Source organism: Marmota flaviventris, chromosome 5 (assembly GCF_047511675.1).
Source record: "Marmota flaviventris isolate mMarFla1 chromosome 5, mMarFla1.hap1, whole genome shotgun sequence".
NCBI classification, from domain to species: domain Eukaryota; kingdom Metazoa; phylum Chordata; class Mammalia; order Rodentia; family Sciuridae; genus Marmota; species Marmota flaviventris.
This window is the reverse complement of record NC_092502.1, coordinates 146,164,922-146,190,457: the sequence shown is the minus strand read 5'-3', so window position 1 is coordinate 146,190,457 and position 25,536 is coordinate 146,164,922. Positions and strand designations below refer to the sequence as shown.

At 36.4% G+C, this 25,536-nt stretch overlaps 1 protein-coding gene across 2 annotated transcripts in view; it reads left to right on the top strand.

Moving 5' to 3' along the window:
* The window catches only part of Ranbp3l (RAN binding protein 3 like), a 180,254-nt gene that overhangs the window by 133,537 nt on the left and 21,181 nt on the right, over positions 1 to 25,536 (top strand). The gene's annotated exons all lie outside the window — the stretch shown is intronic.

Genomic DNA, 25,536 nt, shown 5'->3' with positions numbered 1-25,536 from the left:
TACCATTTGTTTAAAAGACTCTTTTTTTTCCAGAGTGTTTTTTGCACCTTTGTCAAAGATCAGATGACCTATCTTTATGGGTTTGTCTCTGTGTCTTCTGTTCTGCTCCATTGGTTTATGTGTCTGGTTTGGCCAGTATCACATAAACCATAAAGCTGTTCCTATAGCTCTGTAGTATAATTTAAAGTTGGATATTGTGATGCCTCCAGCATTTCTTTTTCTTTTTTGGCTTAGAATTACTTTGACTATTCTAGATCTTTTATTCTTCCAAATAAATTTTAGTACTTTTTTTTAGTTCTGTAAAGAATATTGATTCTGCCTATAGATAAATATGGGAAGTCTTTCCATCTTCTAGTGTTTTCTTCAATTTATTTCTTTAGTGTTCCATCATTTTCATTGTAGAAGTCGTTCACCTCCTCAGATTTATTTTAGTTTTTTTTTTTTTTTTTGAAGCTATGGTAATAGAATTGTTTTCCTTATTTATGTTTCACTGAATTCATTAGTGCTGTATAGGAAAGCTATTGATTTTTGCATGTTGATTTTGTATACTTCAAGGTATTTTCTAGTATGTGTTTGCTGAGGTATTCAGTAATAAGAAATGAGGTACTAATTCTCTTTGAACTCTTTGGGTGGAATAAAATTTCATTTGATTCCATAAACCTCTAGCTTTGCTGTATTTATTATCATTCTTCATGTTTTAGTCACTGCTTTTGAGGAGTTTGCAAGGCACTACACCTAGCTTAGAACTATGTAAACATGAATTTAAAGTATAAGTAGTGCCCATGTTCTATGTCATCAAATTTGCTTGAATCTAAACCACAAAACACAAACTATACTTAGATTGTTGTGAGTGCATAATTTCCTTAAGTGTTTTCTGTGGATATTCATGAATACATTTAATTTCAAATATGTAGAAAATGTAAGCACTGAGGAATAAATATATAGGCATGAAAATAGGAATCTAATAGTTATTATAAAAATAATGCATTTTATATGAAAAATAACAAGAAAAACTGTTTTACTTTTCAAAATAGATTTGTATTAGATTTCACTTCTGTGATCCTAAACTAGTGTTGCTGAGTATACAACCTGACATCTTTGGGGTGACACATAATTAAAATGGACTGGGATTATATTTCCGTTTTTCTTTCACTAAAAGGGAGCCTCAATGAGGTGCCAATGAGTTTTGGTCTATCTACAAAGTCATTATTGGCATTTATGGAGTAATTGGTAGAGACAAATATAGAACAATTAGAAAAAGGAGAAATCATATCTCTAAACTATTAGACTTGATCATATTCAAGCTCATACACAGTAGAGAAATGCTTTCCATAATAAGCTTCCTTAACAGATGGTACATATGTGAGGATTTAATGTTACAGACTTCAGTTTTTCAAGGTGAAAAGAGTTCTGCAGAAAGGTTGTACAACCATGGGAATATAGTTAATGCTACTAAATTGTACACTTAAAAATGATCAGGATGGTAAATTTTATATACATGTATTTTTATCAGACTTTAAAAAATATTAATGTTTCCTAAGGCCATCCTAATTACAGTTTTGAAGCTAAATTTAACAAACGCAAACCAAAGTATTTCATTCTCCTATTCCTGAAAACAAGCATAGTCTGTTCATCAGTCTGGTTCCCAAAGCTATTTCTTTGAAAATATTAACAAAATTAATAAATTATCTTAATTAATAAAAATATACAAAGTATGTTACCAATATCAAGAGTGTTATAAAGGGTCTCATTACAGATCCTATAGATATCAAAGGAGTAAAATTATTGCTATTACTCCTTAAATAATAATAGTAACCCTTTAATATCTGTAGAATCTGTAATGCGGAAACATGCAGAGAAACCACAAACAAAATTCATCACTAGTTGATACACAAACCCAAAGAATTTGTAATAGAAATGAGTTTCCTCAACCTGATAAAAAATGTTTACAAAAAGGCAAGAGCTAACATCCCTTGATAATAAAAACTGAACACTTCTAAAGACAATAAGAATGTCCACTATTACCACTTATATTCAACATCATACTGGAGATCCTAGCCAGTGTACTAAGTTAAGAAAAAAAAAACTGACATATTGGAAAGAGAAGAACAACTGTCTTTATTGACATATAATTGATAGTCTATATTGAAAAATCATAAGGAATCTATTTTTAAAAGATACTAGAACTAATAAATGCATTACCTTGTCAATATACAAAAACAATTATATTTCTATATACTAGTAAAGAAATGGAAAAATTTGAAGTGTTCTTTATAGTAAGAAAAATAAAAGAAAATGCTTATTGGTTAAGACAACAAAATATGTGCAAAGGAGAAAAAAAAAACCTGTACACTTGAAACAAACATTGCAGACAGATGCTAAAGATGATTAGATTACAGAAAAGATATACTTCAAATTCATGAATGGGAAGACCAAATTGGTCTATAGTGTCAAGGCCACCGTAACAAAAATTTCAACAGACTTCCTTAAAAAAATGACAAGTGGGCTTAAATTTTATAAGGAAATGCAAATAAATTAGAATAATTAATCAACCTTGAAATAAAGATCAAAGTTGATAACTTAAACATCTGTATTTCAAGCTGTAATAATCAAGAGTGTATAATATTAGTGTAAGGATGGAAAAATTGTTTATGGAACAGAGCAGGGAGTCTACAAATTGACCTATTTACAGATGATCGTACATGGTTAATTCATTCATGATTTTTGATACCTTAGTCAAAATAGGAGAATTCATTCATGGTTTTTGACTAAGGTATCAATATATCTCAGAGAGAGAAAAGGCAATCTTTTCTATTATAATACTCAGTCAAATAAACAAACATCACAAAAAATGTACCTCAATACTAAACTCTCACAAAACTAATTTGAGATGAAATATAACACAAAAATAAATATATAAAGTTTCTAGAAGAAAACATAAGAAAATATCTTTGCCATCAGAATAGGCAGCTTTTGGTACAGACACAAAAAGCTAACCATAAAAATGAATCAATTATACTATCAATATTAAAAATATTTGCTCTTCAAAAGATATCACTAAGAAAAGACTGGGAGGAAATATTTGTGGCAAATATTAGGAAAAAGACTTGTAACCAGAATATGTTAAGAACTCTTACAACTCAATAAAAACAATTTGATTTAAAATGGGCAAATGAGGCCGGGATTGTGGTCTCAGTGGTAAAGCATTTGCCTAGCATGCATGAGGCACTGGGTTTGATTCCTGGCACCACATAAAAATAAATAAACAAATAAAGATATTGTATCCACCCACAACTAAAAAAAATATTTTTTAAAAAAGTGGCAAATGTAGATACTTCAATAAGAAGGTATACAAATGGTCAATAAGTCCATTAAAAGATACTCGACAAAATTAGTCTTCAAAGAAATGCAAAATACAACTACCATTAAGTATCAATTCACATCCACCAGAAATGGTAAAACTTAACATACTGATAATATGATGATTGGAGAAAGATGTGGTGTAGCCAGACTCAATGTTACACTAAGTGAAAAGAAGTCAAAACCAAAAGAGTACATTATGTATTATTCTATTTATATGAAAGTATAGAACAGGTAAAACTAGATCAGTGATAGAAATCAGAATGCTGATTGCCCAGAGTTGGAGGAATAACTGGAACAGGATACTAAGGAACTCAGTGGGATAATGGAAATGTTCTATATCTTGACAGAGAGGTTTTGATTACATGAATACATACTTTGTGAAAATCCACCTGTGCATTTCATTGCATGTAATTTATACCTCATTTTTTAAAACGTGAGATTGCCTGGGAGACCTCATATTCTAAAGCTTTCTGGAGATCTTTATTGGCAACTGCACTGAATTAGTGAAGAATGTCTCAATGAATTTTTGTAACTTCCCAAGAACGTCACAGTGTCCTACTGCAGAATATCCACAGCATAATTCAGGAAATATCAAGCCTTCAAGATGAAATGTTAGTCATTACCACAGACACGCTTAATAATTAGTGGTAATATACTGCTTCATTTGTCCCTGAACCTTAGAACTTCTCTATTAATAACATAGCAACCTAAAATTACCAAACTGATAAGATTAACACAGAATATATATTTAAGCATGATTTTAAAAACAATGGTCTATATAATGGCTGATATATTGCTCAGTGGTACAGCATGTGCTTAACATGTGTGAGGACCTGGGTTTGATCCCTAGCACCTCCATTTTATACACACACACACACACACACACACACACATATATACACATATATATGTATATATATAATGATATAATGGAGGGTGCTAGGGATCAAACCCAGATACACACACACACACATATGTGTGTGTATATATATATATATATATATATATATATATATATATATATTTAATATATATTATATATAATGTAATATGTAATATATATATACATGATATAGTGTGTGTGTGTGTGTGTGTGTGTATATATATATATATATCTCCAGGGTTAGACCTCAGTATGTTTTTATTTTAGGCATCTGTCTTTTTATTACTCAACATCCTTTAGAACCAATGATTTTTCTTACATTTCAGAATTCAGTGTTTTATTATTTTAGTCATGACTGACTCATAACTTATTTTTTAATAAACAGCAAAATGGACTATTTCATAAAAATTTTTCTCACCCAACCTTTTTCTCTTCCTTTTGCTTGAACTTATGTTCATTCTTACTTCATTTTATTCAACAAATATTTACTGAGTGTTTGCCATTTATCAGGCACTATTCTAGGTTCTAGTGAGCAAAGTCGTCAAAACTCCCTGTCCATGTGGAGCTTCTTTCTGACAGTCAGATGGCAGACAATAAATAAGAAATATATGCAGTGTAAATGGTAATAAAGGAGATGGTGAATATGGAGAAAAATAAAGTAGGAAGAATGGAGAGTGTCATAGTTGGGGTCCCATCTAAACTGCATGTTCAGGGAACACCTCATTAAGAAGAAGAAACTTGAGTAAAGACAAAGAAGAGCAATAGAAATTGAGGGTGAGAGTTGACCAAATCTGGGGAAAGAGCAGTCCAATCCAGTAAAGATAAGTGCACAGAATGAGATTTAGAAGTCAGTCTCAGCATATATTTGTTTCAACTTTGTTCTTGATTCGCTTGTGTTAGTGCATTTTTACCACAGCTGTCCACCCTCTTCTGCAGGAAATGCATTCCAAGACCCCAGTGGATGCCTAAAACTGCTGATAGTAAAGAACCCTAAATATCTGTGCTTGTTCCTATACAGTCAATCCATCTTACCCATAATTTCTGTATCTGAGGATTCAATCAACCTTGGATTGAAAACATTGGGGGTGGGGATTGAGGGGTTTACATCTGTACTGAACATGTACAACCTTTTCCTTGTCATTATTCCCTAAAGGATATCATATAATATCTATTTACATAACATTTATATTTTATTAGGTATTATATGTAATCTATAAATTATTTAAATCATACAGGAGGATGTGCCTACATTATGTGTAAATACAACCCCACTTAATAATATAAGGGCATTGAGCATCTGTGGATTTTGGTATCCACCAGGGGTCCTGGAACTGATTTCCAACAGATACCAAAGAATGGCAATATAAACATACCTATGATAAATTTAATTTATAAATTAGACATAGTAAGAGATTAACAACAGTAATCAATAGTAAAATAGAATAATAAAAATATACTGTAATCAATGTTATTTAGAAATTCTGAATTGTTTATTTCTAAAATTTTCCATTTAATATTTTTGGATGGAGGTCAGCTATGGTGACAAATTGGAAAGTTAAATCATAGATGCTTTAGTCAGCCTTGCATTGCTTTGATCAAACTACCTGATAAGAGCAACTTAGAGGAGGACAAGTTTTGGGGGTGCTCACTGTTTTAGGCATCTCAGTCCATAGTGGCCAACTCCATTGCTGTAGGCTCAAGTGAATTAACACATAATGGCAGAAGGTTGTGGTAGAAGAGTGCTTCTACATTCATGACAGTCAGGAAGCAGAAAGAGAGAGAGGAAGGGGTCACTAGGAAGAAGGACCCTTCCAAGTAACTCCCCCAGTGACTCATCTCCTCTAGCCACACCCCACCTATATACTAGTTACCACCTTAGTCAGTCTATTCACACTAGGATGGATTCATTAGGTTAGAACTCTCGTAGTACTATCATTGGAGGACACTTCATATCCAAACCATAACATTCTACCTCTGGCTCCTAAAAGTTCATGTCCATCTCAAAATACAAAAATGCATTTTGTTCATCTCCGAGAGTCTCACAGCCTTAACAGTTATATCATTTCCCAAAAGTCTAAGTCTAAAGTCTATTCTGAGACTCAAAGCAAACTCTTGGCTGTGAGCCCCTGTAAAAATCTAAAGCAAATTACACACATTGGCATAGAGTAAACATTCCCATTCCAAAAGGAAGGCATAGGGAGGGGCATTGAAATAAGGGTTGGAGCCAAAGTGGGACTGAGATCCAGTTGGTCCTAGAACACCATATACAGCATCTAGGACACTTGGCTGTGAGATATTATTTCCAAAGGGCTTGGATGGCCCTGCCCCTTTTGCCTTGCTGGTTGCAGTACACATGGGTTCTTTTTTAGCCTGACTCTTTCCTCAACCTACTGTTGACAAAAACTGCTGCTTGTCTTGGAAGAGTGTCTATGTTACTAGCATCTCTTGATTCCTGGATTCTCTATTCCCCTTCAGCTCCACATTTACAGCTTCATGCATCACCCTCTCAGGGGTAATCTGCAGGGACTCCAACCCTGCTACTCTTTATCTGGTCTCATGGGCTTCCTTTGAAATCTCATGGAAACCTTAATGTCCTCTTAACTCCAACATCCTGAATTTCTACAGAACCAGCACCATGTGAATGATACCAAGTTTGCTGCCAGCTCATGCAATAGCTGAGCCCTCTGGAATCATGGCCTCAGTGGCCTGGAAGTGCCTGAGTGGCTGATCATGGTGAAAGGACTTCCTAGGCCCTCTATATGCAAGAAGGGCAGCCCTGTGATCTCTTCTCAAGGAATTTTTGGTTCTAGACTCTTGAGCCTACAGTGGGTGTGGTCTTGTAAATTCCTGGGATTCCTTCAAGCCATTTTTCCTATTTTCTCTGTATAAAATACTTAGCATCCCGTTAGTTGCTATAATTTCTTCAATGACCAGTCTTCCTTGGGCCTCAGTTCTACACTCACTTTTCTGGCCAAACTCCAAATTTTTTAAATCCTTAAGTTCTGATTTCTGCTCCTGATTCTCACAGTAAACCTGGCTAAAAGCTTCCAGCAATATCCATGCCACTGCTTGAATGCTGTTCTGCTTTGAGATTTCCTCTGCCAGTTGAATTAGTCCATCACCTTTAAATTCAGCTTCTCACAAAGTCTCAGGACATGATAAAATGTAGACAAGTATTTTGCCCCTGTAAAAATCTAAAGCAAATTACACATATCCAATATATACATTGGCACAGAGTAAACATTCCCATTCCAAAAGGAAGGAACAGGGAGGGGCATTGGAATAAGGATTGGAGCCAAAGTAGGACAGAGACCCAGTTGGTCCTAGAACTCCATATATGGCATCCACAGCATCTAACATGGGTGGCCTCTAGTTCACTTCCCAATAAAGTTTTCATTTCCCTCTGAAATCTCATAAGCACAGTCCACATTCCTACAGGTATTCTGGTCCTCTGAGTTCCCATCAGGATTGCTTATGAAGCTCTCATTATACTCTAAAGCTTTACATCTCCATACTATCCCAAATGTATCCTGTAAACAATTTTCACAGGTTTCTGAACCACATAGTCAAGTTAGTCAGGTTAGACCCCATTCCTGTTACCAATTTCTGTATGGGTCAGTTTTGCATCACTGAGACAAATACACCCGACAAGAACAACTTGGTGGAGGAAAAAAATTTTTTGGCCCATGTTTTCAGAGGTTCAATCTATGGTCAGCCAACTCCATTGCTCTGGTCTTGATGTGAAGCAAGCATCATGGTAGAAGGGTGAAGAGTGCTCTTCTCAACTAGGAATCAGAGAGAGATAGGAGAAGGGGCCTCAGAGAATAAAAACCCTTCCAAAGCATGTCCCCAGTGACCCACCTCCTTTAGCCATGCCCCATCTGCCTAGAGATATTACCTAGTTATTCAAATAAGGATGGATTATTTAGGTTGTGGCTCTCATTATCCAATCATTTCACCTCCAAACATTCTTACATTAACATAGGAGCTTTCTGGCGAATACCTCATATCCAAACCATATCAGTAGGTAAGAGGGGACTCCTATATAATAACTTAAGCATTACCTGGAGAATCCCTGCAGAATTTACTGAAACATAGTTCCCAGGTTTCATACCGACTTTCTATTCAGAAATCCAGGGTTGGAGAAGGAGAGGAAGCTAATTTTTCATTTCCAGTAAGTTCATAGTTGTGCTGATGCAGAGATCACACTTTAAAAAACTCCTGTATTGGAGGGACAAATGAGACCAGAGTGACTGAGTTAGATTAAGTGAGCATCAGGAACTTCGTTGAACAATCAGGGGAAGAGGAAGGAAAAGGCATTGAAATAATGTTATGCCCACTATGGTAAAATCTTTGGCTTTGACTGTGAGTGGAATGGGAGATGTTTCATATCAACTTAAGCTTATTTGTTCATTCACAACCTTTTGGGAGGTAGCAGCCACCAAAAAGTTAAAGATAGGGTAAGTTATTCCTCCACAACTCATTATCATGTTAAAATTAATCAAGTCTTAGATGAAATCCTTTTAGATAGATATTGACCAAATGATCTATTAATAAACAAGCATAAAATTGTTCATATGATGTGCTGAACTCTGTTTTTTAAGTAATCTAATTACATCTTGCCTAAAAGTTTTGCTGAGACAAAACAGCACTCCACAGGCAGTATTCTGTGTAGTCAGTCAGTAACCAGGAATTCCTCTGTCCACAAATGGACACTGAACCTGCAGTATAAGCCTTTGGGCGCTGGGTTTAAGAGTATGGGCTACAGGCCTTGCCAGATTCTTCTGTCTAGTTTATGTAAGACCAGGCAGTATTCCTAAGATATTTTAGGCCATCTGAAGGTCTTGAATGCCATTGATTGCACTGGTGAAAATTTCTCATGTTCATTATGCTAATTCTTACAGTCTTTGATATTGATTGAGATAGAAAAATGAGGAGCTAGTAATGAAAAGCCTCTGAGATGTGGGTTTCCTGGTGCTGGCATCTACTATTGGGGTATAAATACCCCAGTGAGTCAACAGATACCACCAAAAGTAGTGAAATTTAACTTAGCATATAGATCATACTGTCTTTGTTGGAGCCTTCTAAAGTCAATTCAACTGTCATAACAAGAAGCAGGGTTTTCTCACATTTTTTATAGTAAGGCATATTAATAAAAAAATTAGACAGTATATAGCACATTAAGGTAAAGTAGGAGGTTGACCCAGGGGATGAAGGGCCAACATCTGGGCACATATGCAGCATACACCAGTGTGCTGCCACAGGTGGGCTCAAGAGCTGGCATTAGCACAATTTTAAACATCTTTTGCTATTCTTGTTGTGAAGGGCTATGTACTGAGCATGTCCCAGACACTGTAGACAGCAACTTCCAGTAGAGGACCTATAAAATTCCTTTCAAAATTAAGATTCTGACTGGGGTTGTGGCTCAGTGATAGAGCACTTACCTAACATGTGTGAGGCACTGGGTTCAATCCTCAGCACCACAAAAAATAAATAAATAAACAAACAAACAAACAAATAAAGATATTGCATCCATCTACAAATAAAAATATTTTTTTAAAAAAATTAAGATTCTGTGATATGGAGAGACAATGTCAGAAGGAATGAAAGAACTCATGTTGTCCAAGCTTTGAGAACAGAAAAATGGGTTTCTGTCCTAGCCATACCACAGTGTTCATACTTTACTCATAAACAAATCAAGTTTATGGATTGTTTGTTATAAGCCAGACACTATTTTAAGCACTTTTCATATATTTGCTCATTTCTTCAAAAAGTCCCAGGACCTCAGAGCTGGGGTCTTGGACCAACCTCCTAATCCAAAAGCCCTTACTCCAGAGCCTGTACTTCAATCCCTGCTCACTGCCTCTTATGTTGGCACAAACCCTCAGCTAAGCAAGTATAAAGGAACTGACTGGTAGCTGGCCCTTGAACTCATTTTGTGGTTTGGTTGTTCAAAACAGGATGCTATTAAATCATCAAATAAATTCTATGTAATATATATGTGTGTGTGTGTGTCTGTATGTACATATAACTTGGCTTTGACTGTGAGTAGAATGGGATATATATATATATATATATATATATATATATATATATATATATATCATAATGTAGAAAAAAAAATATATATATATATACTATATTATGAAACACATCCAACCATCCTCAGAAGGGTATATTTGACTCTAAAAGAAACAGGTGAGAATGCGCAGATGTATCAATTCTAACCTATCAGTCCAAAGCAAGTATCTTGTTGACTAGGTTAGTGTTTTTGCTAAGTAACTGCTCAGGCTGTATTTCTCACACTGCATGAAGCATATAAGGCAGCAATGTACCATCTTTGGAATTGAGTTGATATGGCCTTAGAGAGATGGTTGGGTTTTTGACAAAATAAACAAACAGGATCCAAAACTTCTAATTAAAAAGGTTCATAAGTAGTCATATTATAATTCACTTTTTTAATTTAAGCTGGGAACTCTATTTCAAGTACTGGCATGACTGTTATGTTAAATAATTAACTTGACTTGAAATTTTAATCAACATTTAAGCAAGGTAAGTTTCACACCTGAGTTGCGTTTTAATGAAGTCTGTGGGCAAATCTGGCAAAATATTGAAAAGTCAGGATTTAAAGCAGTAAATGTCTGTATTCAGTTAGAATCTGCATTCCTTGTATTCAATGATCAGACTCCTTGCTCACTGTGGCTGGCAGTAAACAAACAAAAGGTCACAGGATGACACCTAGACTTTTAACCTCTGTGATAGTCTGAAGGTGTTGGTGTAATGACCTGTTTAAGCAATTGGCATTAAATCTTTTCTCACTGTTATAAAATTCATAAGGAGGGATATTGCCATTTAGAGAGAGAGAGTAACGTAAAGTGAAGAGAAAGTCTGAAAATGTTGGAAATGGAGCATTTTAAAAGGTCTTGGGATGACTGTGTTAGACTTTAGTTGACTGCAGAGGAATGAAGTTGCAGATAAAAATTTGTGCGTGCATGTATATTTATTTTTATAAGTAGAGTATGGGTAAGACACATACCAGTGCTACCGATTATGAAGTTCTGTTTATTTAACAAGACTGACTTTTATTATAAGGAGGTTCATTCTCAAATAAGGATTAAAGTTTTAGTGTTTTCACCATTTTTTCCCTGAAAACTTTATAAACTAAAATTAAGTAGTAGATTAATTTTAATTGATTGCTTTGATAGTAGGATGAAGCACAGAAGGTTTGAAAGAATATTTTTAGAAAACAATCCTAGCTACAAACTCAAATATGAAGAAAAAACATAACAATAAAGAAAACAAATCTAAAATATATCATAACGTACCAAACTTCTTTTACAGTTTCAGTGTTAAGCTCCAAATACTGTTTTTGTCCTTGCTCATGGTAGGCAATTAAATTTTATTAAATGAATCAATACTGTTTTTCCTAAATAGTTCATCCAAGTGATTGACATTTGTAAATTACTGAATGTTAAGAGCTTCAAAGATCACTTAGTTCAACTGATTTTACGTATCACAAATATGAAACCAAAAGAGAAATTAGTACTCAAAGTCAGCGGTTAATGCAGAGCCTGAACTATACTTTTATTTTCTTCTAAGAATTTTATGATATGATGGCCATGATAAGCATGTAAAATGGATAGAAAAATTAGGGAGAGATAACTTTATCTTATTTAAAAATACACTTAAGAGAGTAGTTTCTTGATTTTTAATAATTATAACATTAAGTTATATAGAGAAAAATCATGAGTATATAAGGGAGAAGGAAAAGAAGAAGAAATGAGGGAGGAGAAGGTGAGAACTACATGTGAGGAAAAGGGTGTCATAAATATGGGGTCAAATAAAAGCAAATAAAGGAGGAGGAGGAAAATGGGGAAATGCTGAAACTAAACAGATGTATTAAAACGTGTTGTATACAAACAATGGGATATTATTCATTATTCAGCTTTTTAAATGGAATTCTGATACACTTGTGTGAGGTACCCAGAAGAGTCAGATTCAGTTAGAAAACAGAATCACAGTTCCTAAGGGCTGAGGGGAGAGTGGAAGGGGAACTTATTGTTTGATGGTGCAGAGTTCAGTTTGGGGTGATGAAAAATTTTTGAAGACAGTGGGGATAGTTGCACAATCATGTGAATTTACATAATGCTACTTTGCATACTTACAAGTAGTTACAGTGGCAAATGTTTTATATTATTTTATCACCATTTAAACAATTTTTAAAAGTCATCACTTAATTCAAATATTTCTCTCATCTTGTAATCTTGGCTTGTCTTAATTCTTCATAATCATGAAAGCTCAAAGGAAGAAATTTATAGAATTAAAAGATTGTTTTCAGCTTTCCTGAGAATTTTTTAAAAAATCACATAAATTTTAAGAGTGAAAAATATTTCTTTTGTAATTTTCTTTAGCATGACAAGCAAAATGTTTATTTCACGTATATAAATTACTATCTGGCCTTTACTTCTCCAAACTTGTTCTAGTACAATGTGATAAGGTACCTGTGCAGAACCACCTGTGGCAGCCATCACATTCTGCCCATTCTGTTCCTGTCCCTGAGGCCTGGTAGGGTAGCTCCTTCTTCAGACAGAGGAGTAGCTGAGTGAAGCCCTCAGGGCCTCTGCAGGTTTCTAGAGGAGAAGGGACACAGGCCTTCTGGATGCATGCGAGGGCTTGGCTGGCAGCTTGGCTTCTTTTTTTCTGACTAGGACTTCAAAGACTAGTTCTCAGTGGAACAACATCCATTTATTCCTATGAAAATGGGCAAGCAAAAAACCTTTTTCCTTCCTTGCTCAAAGTTCAAGACAAGGAGAAATAAGTTTCAGGAAAAGGGCTCTGGAATTGGAAGACGTTGCAATCCTTTTTCCATCTGGTCTGTGTTTTGGGAATCCATGGAGAGATTTAAAAATAGAGTGTTTCTCCACTGAAGAAGAGTTTAAATTTATCTGCGTTCAATACACAAAGATATTAAATAGTGATTTAATTCTTATTAATATGATATTTTGTGTCAAAATCACCTCTTCAGCTTTCGCAGTAAACACTACTAGGGAACTATATAAAATCAACTTTAAGAATATACCATTCTGAACATGCATCTGTGTCTGCTTAATATATATTTTCAACATCCCTTGGAACCTAGGGTTTATTTCTATTCTCCCATCCCTCAGCAAAATGGAGAGACCCACTTCTAACATATGGGAGCATTTTCACACTGCAATATATTCTGAGGAGAATGTGATTACAAGGGCTGTCAAATGAAATATGCATTTTCAAATGGTACTGGTTGACCATGCCCATTTTAGGACACATTCTTCACCTTTGTTAGCCCTTGGACCTGAATGAGGGAATGATGTAGAGATCTTCCTGGCATTAACAATTCAGAAGTCCCAAATTTTGCTTGATAAAACAAATTCAAATAAAGATGATAAGTACTCTTATCACAAAAACAAACAACAGGGTTATTTACAGACAAAATAACACCTGAAATTATAGATAAATGGATGTGCTCTGTCAAGGGTAATATATTTTTTTGTCATTTTTGCCAGTGGCTAAAAATAAATATTGATATGGAGATTTCAAATTGCTAGAATCACCATGCCATTTGCCTACAGACATTCCTGAACGAACCTCATTGGAGTCAGATTATGAACAAATAATGGCAAGAATAAGAGAAGCATCTTGCATGTTTACAGATGGCGATATGAAAGGGTAGGAAGACCCATATAGATTGGGACCGCAGCTCCACCAGGTCTGCACAGAACCATGGGAGCAGGAGAGAGCCATCATACCCTCACCATGTCACCCTTTAGAACAGAAGAAGCTGAGCTCACAATGAACTCACAGTGGAAGCCCTGAGGGAGGCTAACTTAAAGGAAAAGCCATAAGAGTTGGAGTCATCTCTCACGAGGTGTTTTAGTGTCAGATCCCTAACATTCATGTGACCTGGGGCACATCTTGTCATTTCAGAGCTTTAGTTCCCTCTTGAGTAAAAGGGTTTAATAACTTACCTCTGGAGGATCATATCATGTAATAAGAGCTGCAGCTTACTAAGCATTTCTTACAGTCAGGCTCTGTGCTAAGCATTTGACATGAGTGACCTGGCTTAATCATTACAGTAACTCTGGGAGGTAGACCATATGCTCCCCATTTCACAGACGAGGAAACCTGGCCTCACTCATGCAGCAAATTAAGGGGAGGGGGACTTGAATCCAGGTCCATTTTTTTTTCCAAAACCTAAGTTTTTAAAACTATATTTTCTGGTTCCTAGTAACCATTCATTTATTCACCAAATATTAATATATTTAAATGTTTCATAATAGGTAAAATATGATGCTAATTATAAGTTGTCCTATTATGCCAGCCCATAAAAGAAACATCCTGGGAGATCAGCAAGATTTAATATTTTTAAGCACTTGTTAAGTTTATACTAATATTTCAAGAGGCAAAAGTCCTAAGAGTAGTCATAACCTTCACAAGCATCTCATATGCTAGCTACTGTCTTTTAAAAGGGAGAAAAAGAAATAATTCGAAAGTAATGTTTTGACACTGAAACAACTGCGAAATGTAATGGAGCATGTTGGGATATCATTGAAAATGCTCTGCTGAAATACAAAGAAGTTCTCATGAAATCATTCTAGTCCTGATCACTCTCAATACTGAGCACATGCACACAATGACTATGTCTTTGGGGATCAATTACAGAATATTCTCAAAAATTATAAAGCCAATTTCTTCTGACATTATGGTATTTGACGGGGTACTTCTGCCAGATATTCTGTATGGAATGATATAATTAAAATTCTTTGGATTTAAGAACCCGTAAACCTCTATAAAGACATTAGTGTAGGAAATGACTTTAAGAAATGAGAATAATTTTTCTTCAATTGAATTGTTACTGCTGCAACCTCAAGGTTCTACAATGAAAATGAAATTAAGAACCAGGCTATAGCCTTCTACCATGTCTGACTGGATTATAAATGAGGCAGTGCAGTTTGGAGTCAAGATGGGGGTGAGAAGTCATTCAATAGAACTTTCAGGAGTTGGTTCTATTTCCAGAATGGCAAAACAGCATGTGTTTAACATGGCCTCTGAGGTTTCTTGTTCTTGAGCACATTAGATATTTTCTTAACTCTGTGCCTTGGTTTTTCAAAATTGGTCTGTATCTAGATCTAGACCAATGCACAAATCAGTAAGGAAAAAGTTGAGTCTTTGGAACTTACATGAATGGATCCCTTGATGATTATCAGCAGAAGGTAAGTTGGGGAAATGGGATGGATCAGACAAAGGTCTGGCCAGTGATGGTTGTATCAGTGGGACTGAGAGTTCCTTCTGTCCTTTCTAACTTCCTCTTGTGAGATGATTCCCATTCTGAAATGAATGCTTTCTTCATCAACTTGGGATTGACAAGAAGAGTAGCTATTTTCCTCACTTTATTCTCATGTTGATTCTTTTTTCCTCTAGTGTGTGCTTCTCATAAATGAATCCAAACTAAGAAATGGTCGATTTCTTAAAGTTGGCACTTTATAACTTCACTTCCAATAAATACTTAAAGCATTTTTTAAAACTTCAGAATTTGATGAAAAGAAATAAGGGCTTCCCCCTTTTATTTCCTATATGTCTATGGCTTTTTTTTTTTTTTTTAACAAATAGCTGTTATTGACAGTGCATGAAATTGGTCTGAGCTTCAGCAGGGGGGAGCCGGCTGCGGTCATTGCAGGAGGTCCATTCATATGGGGTCTTAAACAGAGCTAGTGCTTTGAGTGTACCTGGAAACTTGCTGTGTAAACTGCCCCCTGGGATCCTGATTATTTTACCTTCAAGTCAGTACAAAGTATCTCATAAAATAGAACCCAGAGAGTCCCATCACAATTAAGAATGTCACCCTATGGTCCCAACACCACCTCTGTAAAGACATATTTTTTTAAAAAATAGTTTTATGGGTAATTTGTTGTTTATTACAATCCTTTTGCATTTTTATAGGACTCCCCATATATGGCTAGAAATAAGTAGAGAATACCTTGTGCTTGTGATTCTTTTGTGAATTGGCACAGGTCCCTTTTTCTCCTGGGGCTACACTTTGTCCTTTGTCCAAACACCTTTAGCAGATTTTAATATAGCTTTGGGCTTTTGTTTGTTCTTTAAAAAAAAATCAAGATTGTGATGCAAACCCTCTGTTTTTCTTCTTCCCTGGGTTCCATACAAAGATTGAGAGCACCTCCTATGATTTGTCTATTTTTTTTCCCTACAGATAATGTCATTTTTCACATTTAAGAATTCAGATGTTTCAAATTCTTGTTGAAGAATCTTAGAACTATGACAAATGCTTTTGATGTAATTTATGCTTCCAGGTTAAATTTTTGCTTTGCAAAAACATTGTAATTAACATTTAATAATCTCACACAGTGGCATTTTCTTTTTTTTTTTTTTTTCATTTAAAAAGCCAGATTTCAGGCATATTATTACAACAGAAAACAAACTTTTGCATCTGAGAGGAAATCATTCATGACTTCAAGTGGAAAATCTGAATGGTTAATTTCAATATCAATACAGATATTTTAATATCCTTACTGTAGGGATTTCTTTTTAAGTCATCAGAGTAGCCTTTGGCTTTATCTTACATTAAATTATAATAGTCATAGTATATGATTTGAATAGAAATTATTTTCTATTTGGGAACACTAGAGTCAGTTTCTATTTCTGCCAGGTTACTCAGAATATCCTCCAGGTTTAGGGTTAGTAAATTACCCCACTAGTCTCCACTACTGTCTTTCTGGATTTGATCTCACTTGACAGAAACCTGGGTATGTATTTGAGGACTCCTTCAAAAATATTTATACGTCCCTAACTCACCCAGGGAATTTGTAGAGTGCATATTCTGACTCAGAAGGCCGGGGCAGAGCCTGAGATTCTGCATCTCTAACAAATTCCCCATCGGTGCTGCTGTCTGTCCGGACCACACTTTGAGAAGCAAGGCTTTCTAAGACTACTTATGGGCCACTGCCTGAGTTAAGAAATTTCCTAATATTAAAAAATAAAAAAAAGTGGGTTATGAACTCCCATTTTTACCCCGTATACAGATTCAAATGTATGAAATATAATATGTCAAGAACTATGTAATGTTTTGAACAACCAATAATAAAAATTAAAAAAAAATAAAAAATAAAAAGAAAGTAAGAAAGGTAGGGGAACAAAAGGGAGAAATGAAGAGGAAACTAGGGGTAAGAATGAGGTAGTGAGTGAAAAGTAAAAGAAAGACTTGGGGAACAATGAGGTATTTCCACCAGAGCTGGGTGAGGGCACACAACACAGGACTAGAGGGCACAAGGGAAAGGCATCCAAGTTTACTGAGTGTCTTCTGTGCACCCTGTAGCCTGACATATTGCTTTGTGCTTCTGGATGTGTATTATGTATAGAGATGCCACATCTGGATATGTAGGGAGATAAGTGCATATGTGGGAGATAGCGAGATATATATAATATATGTATATAAGTAGTCTGCTTTGCTCCAAAAAGGATTGAAGAGAAAGCTGCGCTCACATGCTTCCATTGCTTTAATCTTCATAACAACCCTTTAAAAATACATTCAGAAAGAGAAATTAAAAAGCTAAGACTGGAGTAGTTTGATTAAAACACAGCTCTAGGACTATCTTACTTAAAAGCTCCTCAAAGCTTTGCTTTGACCATCCAGAAAGCCAGATGCAAGCGACAGAGGTTGAAGAAGACACAGACCTAGGAAAAAGTATTGGGGAACAGAGCGTGACAGCACCCAAGAAGAAATTAGAGAAGAGGATGTGGCAGAGACATGTGGAAAGGTCCAAGAAGAAAGGGAAAGGAATGTGCAGAGCTACCAGGGATATAGTCCAAATGGATCATTTCCAGTCTTGGTAGAAGTTACAAGTGGCCCATTAGGTAGGAATTACTGCCATCCTTTTTCTACAAAGACTTTTTCCATAACCTTTTTTGAACGCTGGCTTGAATACCACGGTTCTATCTAGGGTGGATACCTTCGTTTCCATCTTCCCTAAACTACCAAGCAGCAATACAATGTCTGCCATTCTCAGAGTGGGAGAAGCTGTGTAGCAGATAGTTTGGGGAGTTTTCAAAGTTGCCTGTCTCCCTGTCCACTGGGACTCTGGGCCACAGGTACTCCACTCTTAATGTCTTCTTCAGGTTTTGGGATCTTCTTTTAGTTCACTAGATCTTTGCAAACCCCCTCTTCTGCAATAATTCGTAAACAAAATCCTCCAATTACTTTCTTAATTGAAATAGTTTCGTCAGAGACTTAGTGTCAATCAAAATATAGAAATAAAGGGTAGGAACAACATCTTAGTATCCACCTGAAATTTGGAAGGGGGGATTGTGGTACATATTAAAAGTGGGAAAAATAAGTTCATATTTATTAAGAGCACTGACTGGGATGACACCTGGGAATCCAGAAAAACAAAACTATTACATATATGCATAATATTCAGCTAGATTCTTATGTAGTGATTTGATTGAATGTTTTGAGTGAAGATGAAAGCCAGAACACAACATGCTTTCCCAGGGTTTAGATGGCATTATAAAGAGCAGATCTACAATTATTCTGAGCCAGTAGCAATTGCTTTCTAAATTCAGCGATTCCATCTTGCTCACACCTTTATTTCCATGTATTTTAATGCAAAGAAAAGTAAAACCTAAGAAATAAGGTAATAGATGCTTGCTAGATAGTATAACTCAGTAAGAGGTCTATCCTCAGCAGAGAGCATGAGATTTGTCCTCTAATTATGGACATCTGACATTATGATAGAAAAGGAATATTTTCAAATTTTGATTTTAGTTTTCAAAATTTTGCATATACGTGTGGTTTAAGAAATAAAAATGGTTCTATACGACTTTTTTTTTGGAAAAATAGCAATCTTCTTGTCCTTTTCTTTACTTTCACTTTTCTTTTTTTATATATTTATTTATTTTTTAGGTGTAGATGGACACAACACAATGCCTTTATTTTTATGTGGTGCTGAGGATGGAAGCCAGGTCCCGCCCCTACTAGGCGAGTGCTCTACTGCTGAGCCACAATCCTAGCCCCTTACTTTCACTTTTCTTGATCCCTAGACTCAAGAGCATTCAACCCTCATAGCTATTTCTTTAGATATTTATCTCTGCATCTCCAAATATCATGCATATAGGCTGTTTATCTTATGTCTAGGCATTCTTGATTCATTACTATGAAGAAATTTGACCCCCTTTTATAGATTTGACTGGACCCTGCGATCACCACCACTGCTACCACACACATGCAAACCTTTGACTTCCCCATCTTCTCAAAATTGCTCTAAGTTTGATCCCCAGGTCAGTATTTCATATTGACACTGTTGTGACTATGTGGACGCTATGTAACTGAGTCTCATAATGTATTACAATTACTTTTCCTTTCTTGCCCAACTTTTTGTTTTCTCTGGAGTTTATAGTTGTATCATATTTTTTGTTGTTTTCTTAGTCCTTCATTTACATGTCACCAGTCAATTCCCAAATTTTCCTCCAGTTTCCTAAATATCCTTCCAAAATATTCAATCACTTGAGATATGCAACTAGTTTTATCCCTTCTTCTTGAAGGTTTCTATCTTGAAGTCTCCCCCTTTCTGGCCTGGTTGCCTATGTTTGGTATACTGCTGTCATTCTGGGACATTCCCTCACTGTCACCAGGGAGACTGCCTTCATCTCCCTTGAGTGGTGTCTCCTGTTTCTGGGATCCTTAGTCTGCCAGCTCTTTCAGTAGAGCACCTTCTCCAGAAGGATCCTGACAATGGGTAGGTGTGAGGGACATATGTTGAGACCTTGAAGTCTGGAAATGTTTTTATCACATCATCACACTTAACAGTTAATATTAGTATATAATTTTAGGGTGGAAATCATTTCCCCTCAGAGTGCTGAAAACATTGTCCCTTTGATTTCTATTCCCAGTGTTGTTGAGAAACCTAAAGTCATTCTGATTCCTGGCCCATGTATATGTGACCTATTTTATTCCCTTCTGGATGCCATTAGGACCTTTTCATCGTCCACAGTGTTCTAGGATTTCATAATATGCATTGATGTGGTTCATTTTCACGTCCTCATCACTGAATGGGCTCTTACAATCTAGAAACTTATGCCCTTCAACTGGGGGAATTTTAATGATCTACTTGTTGATAATTTCATTCCCTCTGTTTTCTATATTCTTTTTCCTATAGCTCCTATTAGGCAGGTGTTTAAGTGACTCTTGAGCTGACTATCTGGGTTTTCTCATATCTTTATTCTATTTTCTATTTCCATTCATTTGCTCTGCTTTTTATGATATTTATTTAACTTTATTTTTTAAATCTTCTATTAATTGTTTTGATCAATATTGATTCTTTTGTGGAATTTACTATTCTATTGTTAAATATAATTTCTAAGGGCTTATTCTTACTCTCTTTTTAAAAAATAGAGCTCTGTGTTTACGTCATGGCTATTAAATATTTGTGAGAGTACTCATGATATATCTGTATTTACATGTGTAAAATCCTACGTAGTCTTTTTCATTCAATTTACTCTTATCCTGTTTGGTTCTTTAATCCCGTGTCCTATGTCTAGTGGTTCTTGACAACCTGCTTGTATTTAAGAGAGGGGCACTGAAAAGCTGTCTGGCAGCTGTGTGTATCTGAAACGGGGACTCAATATCTGGCTGGACCATTCCTTGGGGAACCTTTTTGTCAATAGCTTTAGGAAATCTTCCAGTTCCCTGCTTGGAGGAAATAGACCTGGCTGCCAGCATTCTGTGAGCTGAGAAGAATCAGGGCTGCACATTCTGCATACATCACGGACAGAATGATGTCTCCTTTATGCGTCCTCATGCTAAACTCCCAAACCTGTGAAAATGTGCCCTTCCATGGCAAACAAAAGCTTATGGATGTGATTAAGTTAAATATCTTGAGATGGGAAGATTCTTTTAGATTATTTGGGTGGGCCCAGGGCAAGGATAAGGGTTGTTGAAAAACAAAGAAGGAAGCCAAAGAGTCAGAATGAAGGAGGTCAAGGCAGAAGCAGAGGTTGGAGTGATGTGGGCCACACTTCTAGGGACAAGAGCAGCGTTAGAAGCTGGCAAAGGTGAGAGGTGAGCCCCCAGCCCTGCCAGCTCATTTTAGATGTCTGACCTCCAGAACTGTAACATATTTAATTGTATGGTTTTCAACCACTAAACTTGGGAAAATGTGTTTATAGCAACATTAGGGAACTAATACGGCAGGTAAACTTTCACCTAATCGCACCCTTTTCATTATAGAACCACCACTTTAGTTTGTATCTGAGGCTGATGTTTTATATTTTCTAGGGAATAACCTTCCTATCTTTTTCTAGGTTAGGAGAGGGACAGCTGCTTTGCTGCTGAATAGACAAAACATCTTCCTATGTTCAGCCACATTTCATCCTTCTTCCCAGAGCCCTGAGTGGTACCAATTCCTGAGCTTTGGTGTTTTTGTCGGGGTAAACCAGGTTGCTCTCTGGCATGCCCAGTGCTGTCCTGAGTTTGCAGTTCAGCTTTTCTAGTTTACTAAATCAGTAACTCCTAGCCTTCCACCTCAGCTTCCAAAGTCTGGTTGCTATTAATTGTGTTTCCTTGTCTTTGTAGTGTCCCCATTCCCAAAAGTACTGTATTATTGTATGAGTTCTGATTTCTGGAAGAAATGCAAGTACCTGTGTGTCAATCAACTCTGACAAAGTTGAAAAAGTATATATGCTACTATTTTATACTTATTTTTCCTTGGCATGATGCATATTATACATTTAGAATATGACTTGTTCTGGCAGAGCTGTGTTGGATATGATGTATGTCAATGCTGTAGTTTTGATCTTGAATATGCCCCAAAGGCCATGTGTTAGAAGATTTTTCCCTCAGGAGATGCTATTGAGAGATGGTGGAATCTTTAAGAAGTAGAGCCCAGAGGGAGGTCTTTAAGTGATTGGAAGCAGGCCCTTGAAGAGAAGCTGTGGTACTCAAGCTCCCTCCTTTTTCTCTTTTGCTCCCTGGCAATGAGGTGACTGGCTTTGCTCCACCATGCTTTTCCACTATAGTCTACTGCCTCACCACAGGCCCAAAACAACAGGCCAATCAATCATGGTCTAGAACCTCCCAAACCATAAGGCAAAATAAACCTTTTCTCTTTAGTTAATTATCTCAGGTATTTTGTTATAGCAACAGAAATCTGACTAACACAGTCAGTACGACATTTTGAATTAAAGACCAATAGTTTTGGAGGAGGCAGGACTGGGTTTAATTAAAGGATTTGCCATTGCCAGTGGTATGACTTTGAGCAAGTCACTTAAGGAAGACTTGGTCTTCTTATCTATAAGTTGCAGAAAACAGATTGAATCCACAAAATGATTTAAATTATTATGTTAAATACGATGACTGAAAGCACTTGACCCACAAGGTACCTCCATTATGGAGCATGTAAACCAAGATTGAGTCATACAGACAGCACTTTATGTGATTTCTTTTACCAGGTACTCAAGGTGATTTTTTGTGGGTCACGTGAATATCTTCTCTTAATAAAGTATTCAGAAAACAACAACGAATATAGGGATTCACTGAATGCTACATGAACCTTAAAACAGTCAAAACAAAAAAATTAGTCCTCAGGTGTTGAAGTATTTCTTTCCATCCTTTTATTATTAATTCTTATAATAAGACTGTATTTTAAACTTTTAGTTATTCCTGTTGGGATAAAGACAAGTCAGCACCTAGGGAGTCTTGTTCTTCCTGATGGGATAAGAAGGACTCCAAAGACTGTGATATCAGGGAAATGGCGGAGGGGAACCACCTATCCTGGCCTTCCCCCTGCTTGAAGGCATGCTGTGGCCCTCCGTGTTGTCCCCCTGCTGCCATCAGGGAGTGTGTGACTAATAAAATACCCAAGCCTTTTCTGTTGGGTCCTCAAAGTTCTTTCTTTGGGATTGATAAACAGTATACTGAGGCTTTTGTAGCCTGAAGTTGGCCATTTCTTTTCCCTTAAAAAATTACAGATGCAAGATTTTAATCAAAGAAACAAAGCACCACTGCATCCGCTCCCCTCTAGAACGTGGAGCAGCCTTATAATTAGATTGCTTATTTCCTTTCCCTCAGCCCCATCCCCTCTTATCCATTTTCCACACAGTAAGCAGAATGATCGAAGAAGAAGGAGAACAACAACAACAGAGCAACTTCTGTCTTACTAGATTCCCATTCTTCTTAAAAACCGAAACAAACAAGAAAACCTCCACAGCAGAACTTCAAGTCCTGACAAAGCTCCCACCTCATCTCCAGCCCCATGTTGTAGCATTTGCCCTCTCTCCTTTGTGGGTATCAGCCACACGGGTTCCTGTCATTACTGGGATTTGCCAAGTTCTATTCATCCTTAGAGACGTTCTTCTTCCTTCTCCCTCTGCTTGGACGGCCCCTTTGCTGGCCTCTTCCCGGCTAGCTGTACTTACCCTACGACGACACTTGCCTTTATATCACCTCTCCTGGGAACCCGATCATGATTCCCCAAACAGACAGCTCTGCTGTTGGTCACTCACTGGGAACCTGGTACCTCTCTTTTATAGGCTTTATCCCAGTGGAATTTAAATTGTCGTGCCATGGCTTAGTTCTGTTTCCACTGCTTCAGATCTGTGAGGCAGGGACAACATCTCTATTCTACTGCTTCATTCAAAATACCTTGAAAATGTTTGTACATATTCACTCCTCAAGGCCTATTTGTTGAATAAATGGCTTTAATGACCTTATTAGAAAGAAAAAAAAGGCCAAATAAAACATGATTTTAAGAGCCATGTTTGTATTTTCAAATTCTGCTACTGGTACAGGTAAGAAGTCTGCTATGTTCCCAATGACTTAATCAATGCTTACTTTGGACACTGTCCTTGGAGCAGTATGAATTACTCTGGAGAAGGGGAGAGAATCAAAGCGAAAGAGGAAGAGTGGAGATCGTCTGTTTTGTAACCAGTGTGCTGGGCAGTGTCAAGGAGAGAAGGTGGCTTCAGTGAAATTAATACACTGTCAATCAGATCATGTATCAGTGCAGGCACATTTAGCAGTTTAGCAAGACCCTGTTTCAAATTAAAAAAAAAATAAAAAGAAACAGGGATGTAGCTTAGTAGTAAAGCACCCCTGGGTTCAATAACCAGGACTAGGGAAAACAAAAACAATGAAAATATGCTCAATAAATATTTTTTGGTGGCCTTCTTATATTACCATATATCATCCAAACTATGAGCTGCTATTGAAGATTACTTTTGCATATTTTTAGCCATGTGTTTAATGAAGGGAAAGTCAGCATGTTATTTTTCTAGGCTGAGGCCAAGTCATGCTATTTAAAGGATGACTGTCCCAAACCCAATTCATAAGAGCCCAACTTTTTAATTCTAATTTATATTGCACATTCACACACACACACACACACACAAATAAAACACACAATAACTTTTCAAAGTCACTAAGAATCTCTTGTTTAAATCAAATGTATTTGCTGGATAAGGAGCTTGCTATGAGAAAGAACAATGGATTAAATTGTAGTTTCCTATGAGAATGCCCAGATGTTATTGAGCATTTTTTGCTGGGGTTCTGAGGTCTGATAGTATGGGAAGCGTTTACATTAGGAACCTGCTGGGCATGATGGCACACACCTGTAATCCCATTGACTTGGATGGCTGAGGAGGAAGATTGTAATTTCGTAGCCAGTCTTAACATTTTAGCTGAGACTCTCAGCAATTTGGCAAGACCCTGTTCCAAATTTAAAAAACAAAAAATAAATGGGGATGTGGTAAAGCACCTGGTACCACAAGGGGAGGGAAAAAAATGAGCACTTTATTTATGTCATTGGAAAGAATGTACCCAAGTTCACGTGGCCCCAGGAGATTCACAAAGGGTGGTCTGTCAGAGTTTTTGATGCTCTCTTATAGGATACGATTTAGGGAGTAGGAGCTCTTTTTGCATTTAAAGATATAATTGGTCTAGTAGCTTCTTGAAATTTCTCAGAGCTTGCTTTATATATGTCAAGGCAATGTATAGGTGATGGCTATCCTACTGAGAAAAGTTCTGAGGTCATCTTGGGTCTCATTAAGAATGTGATGTCATCAGTTAGCAACGTCAGGTGTGTGTTTTAGAATGGAGGTTGGTGGTAAGCCAAATATTTAATATTCTTTCTTTAAGACTTTTTAAAAAATTCAATGTAATTATATCTAAAAACTTAATCTTCACATAAACTCTTGAGGCAAATACTCCTAGAACCCTCATTTTTGTTCAAGGTACCCAAGTTGCC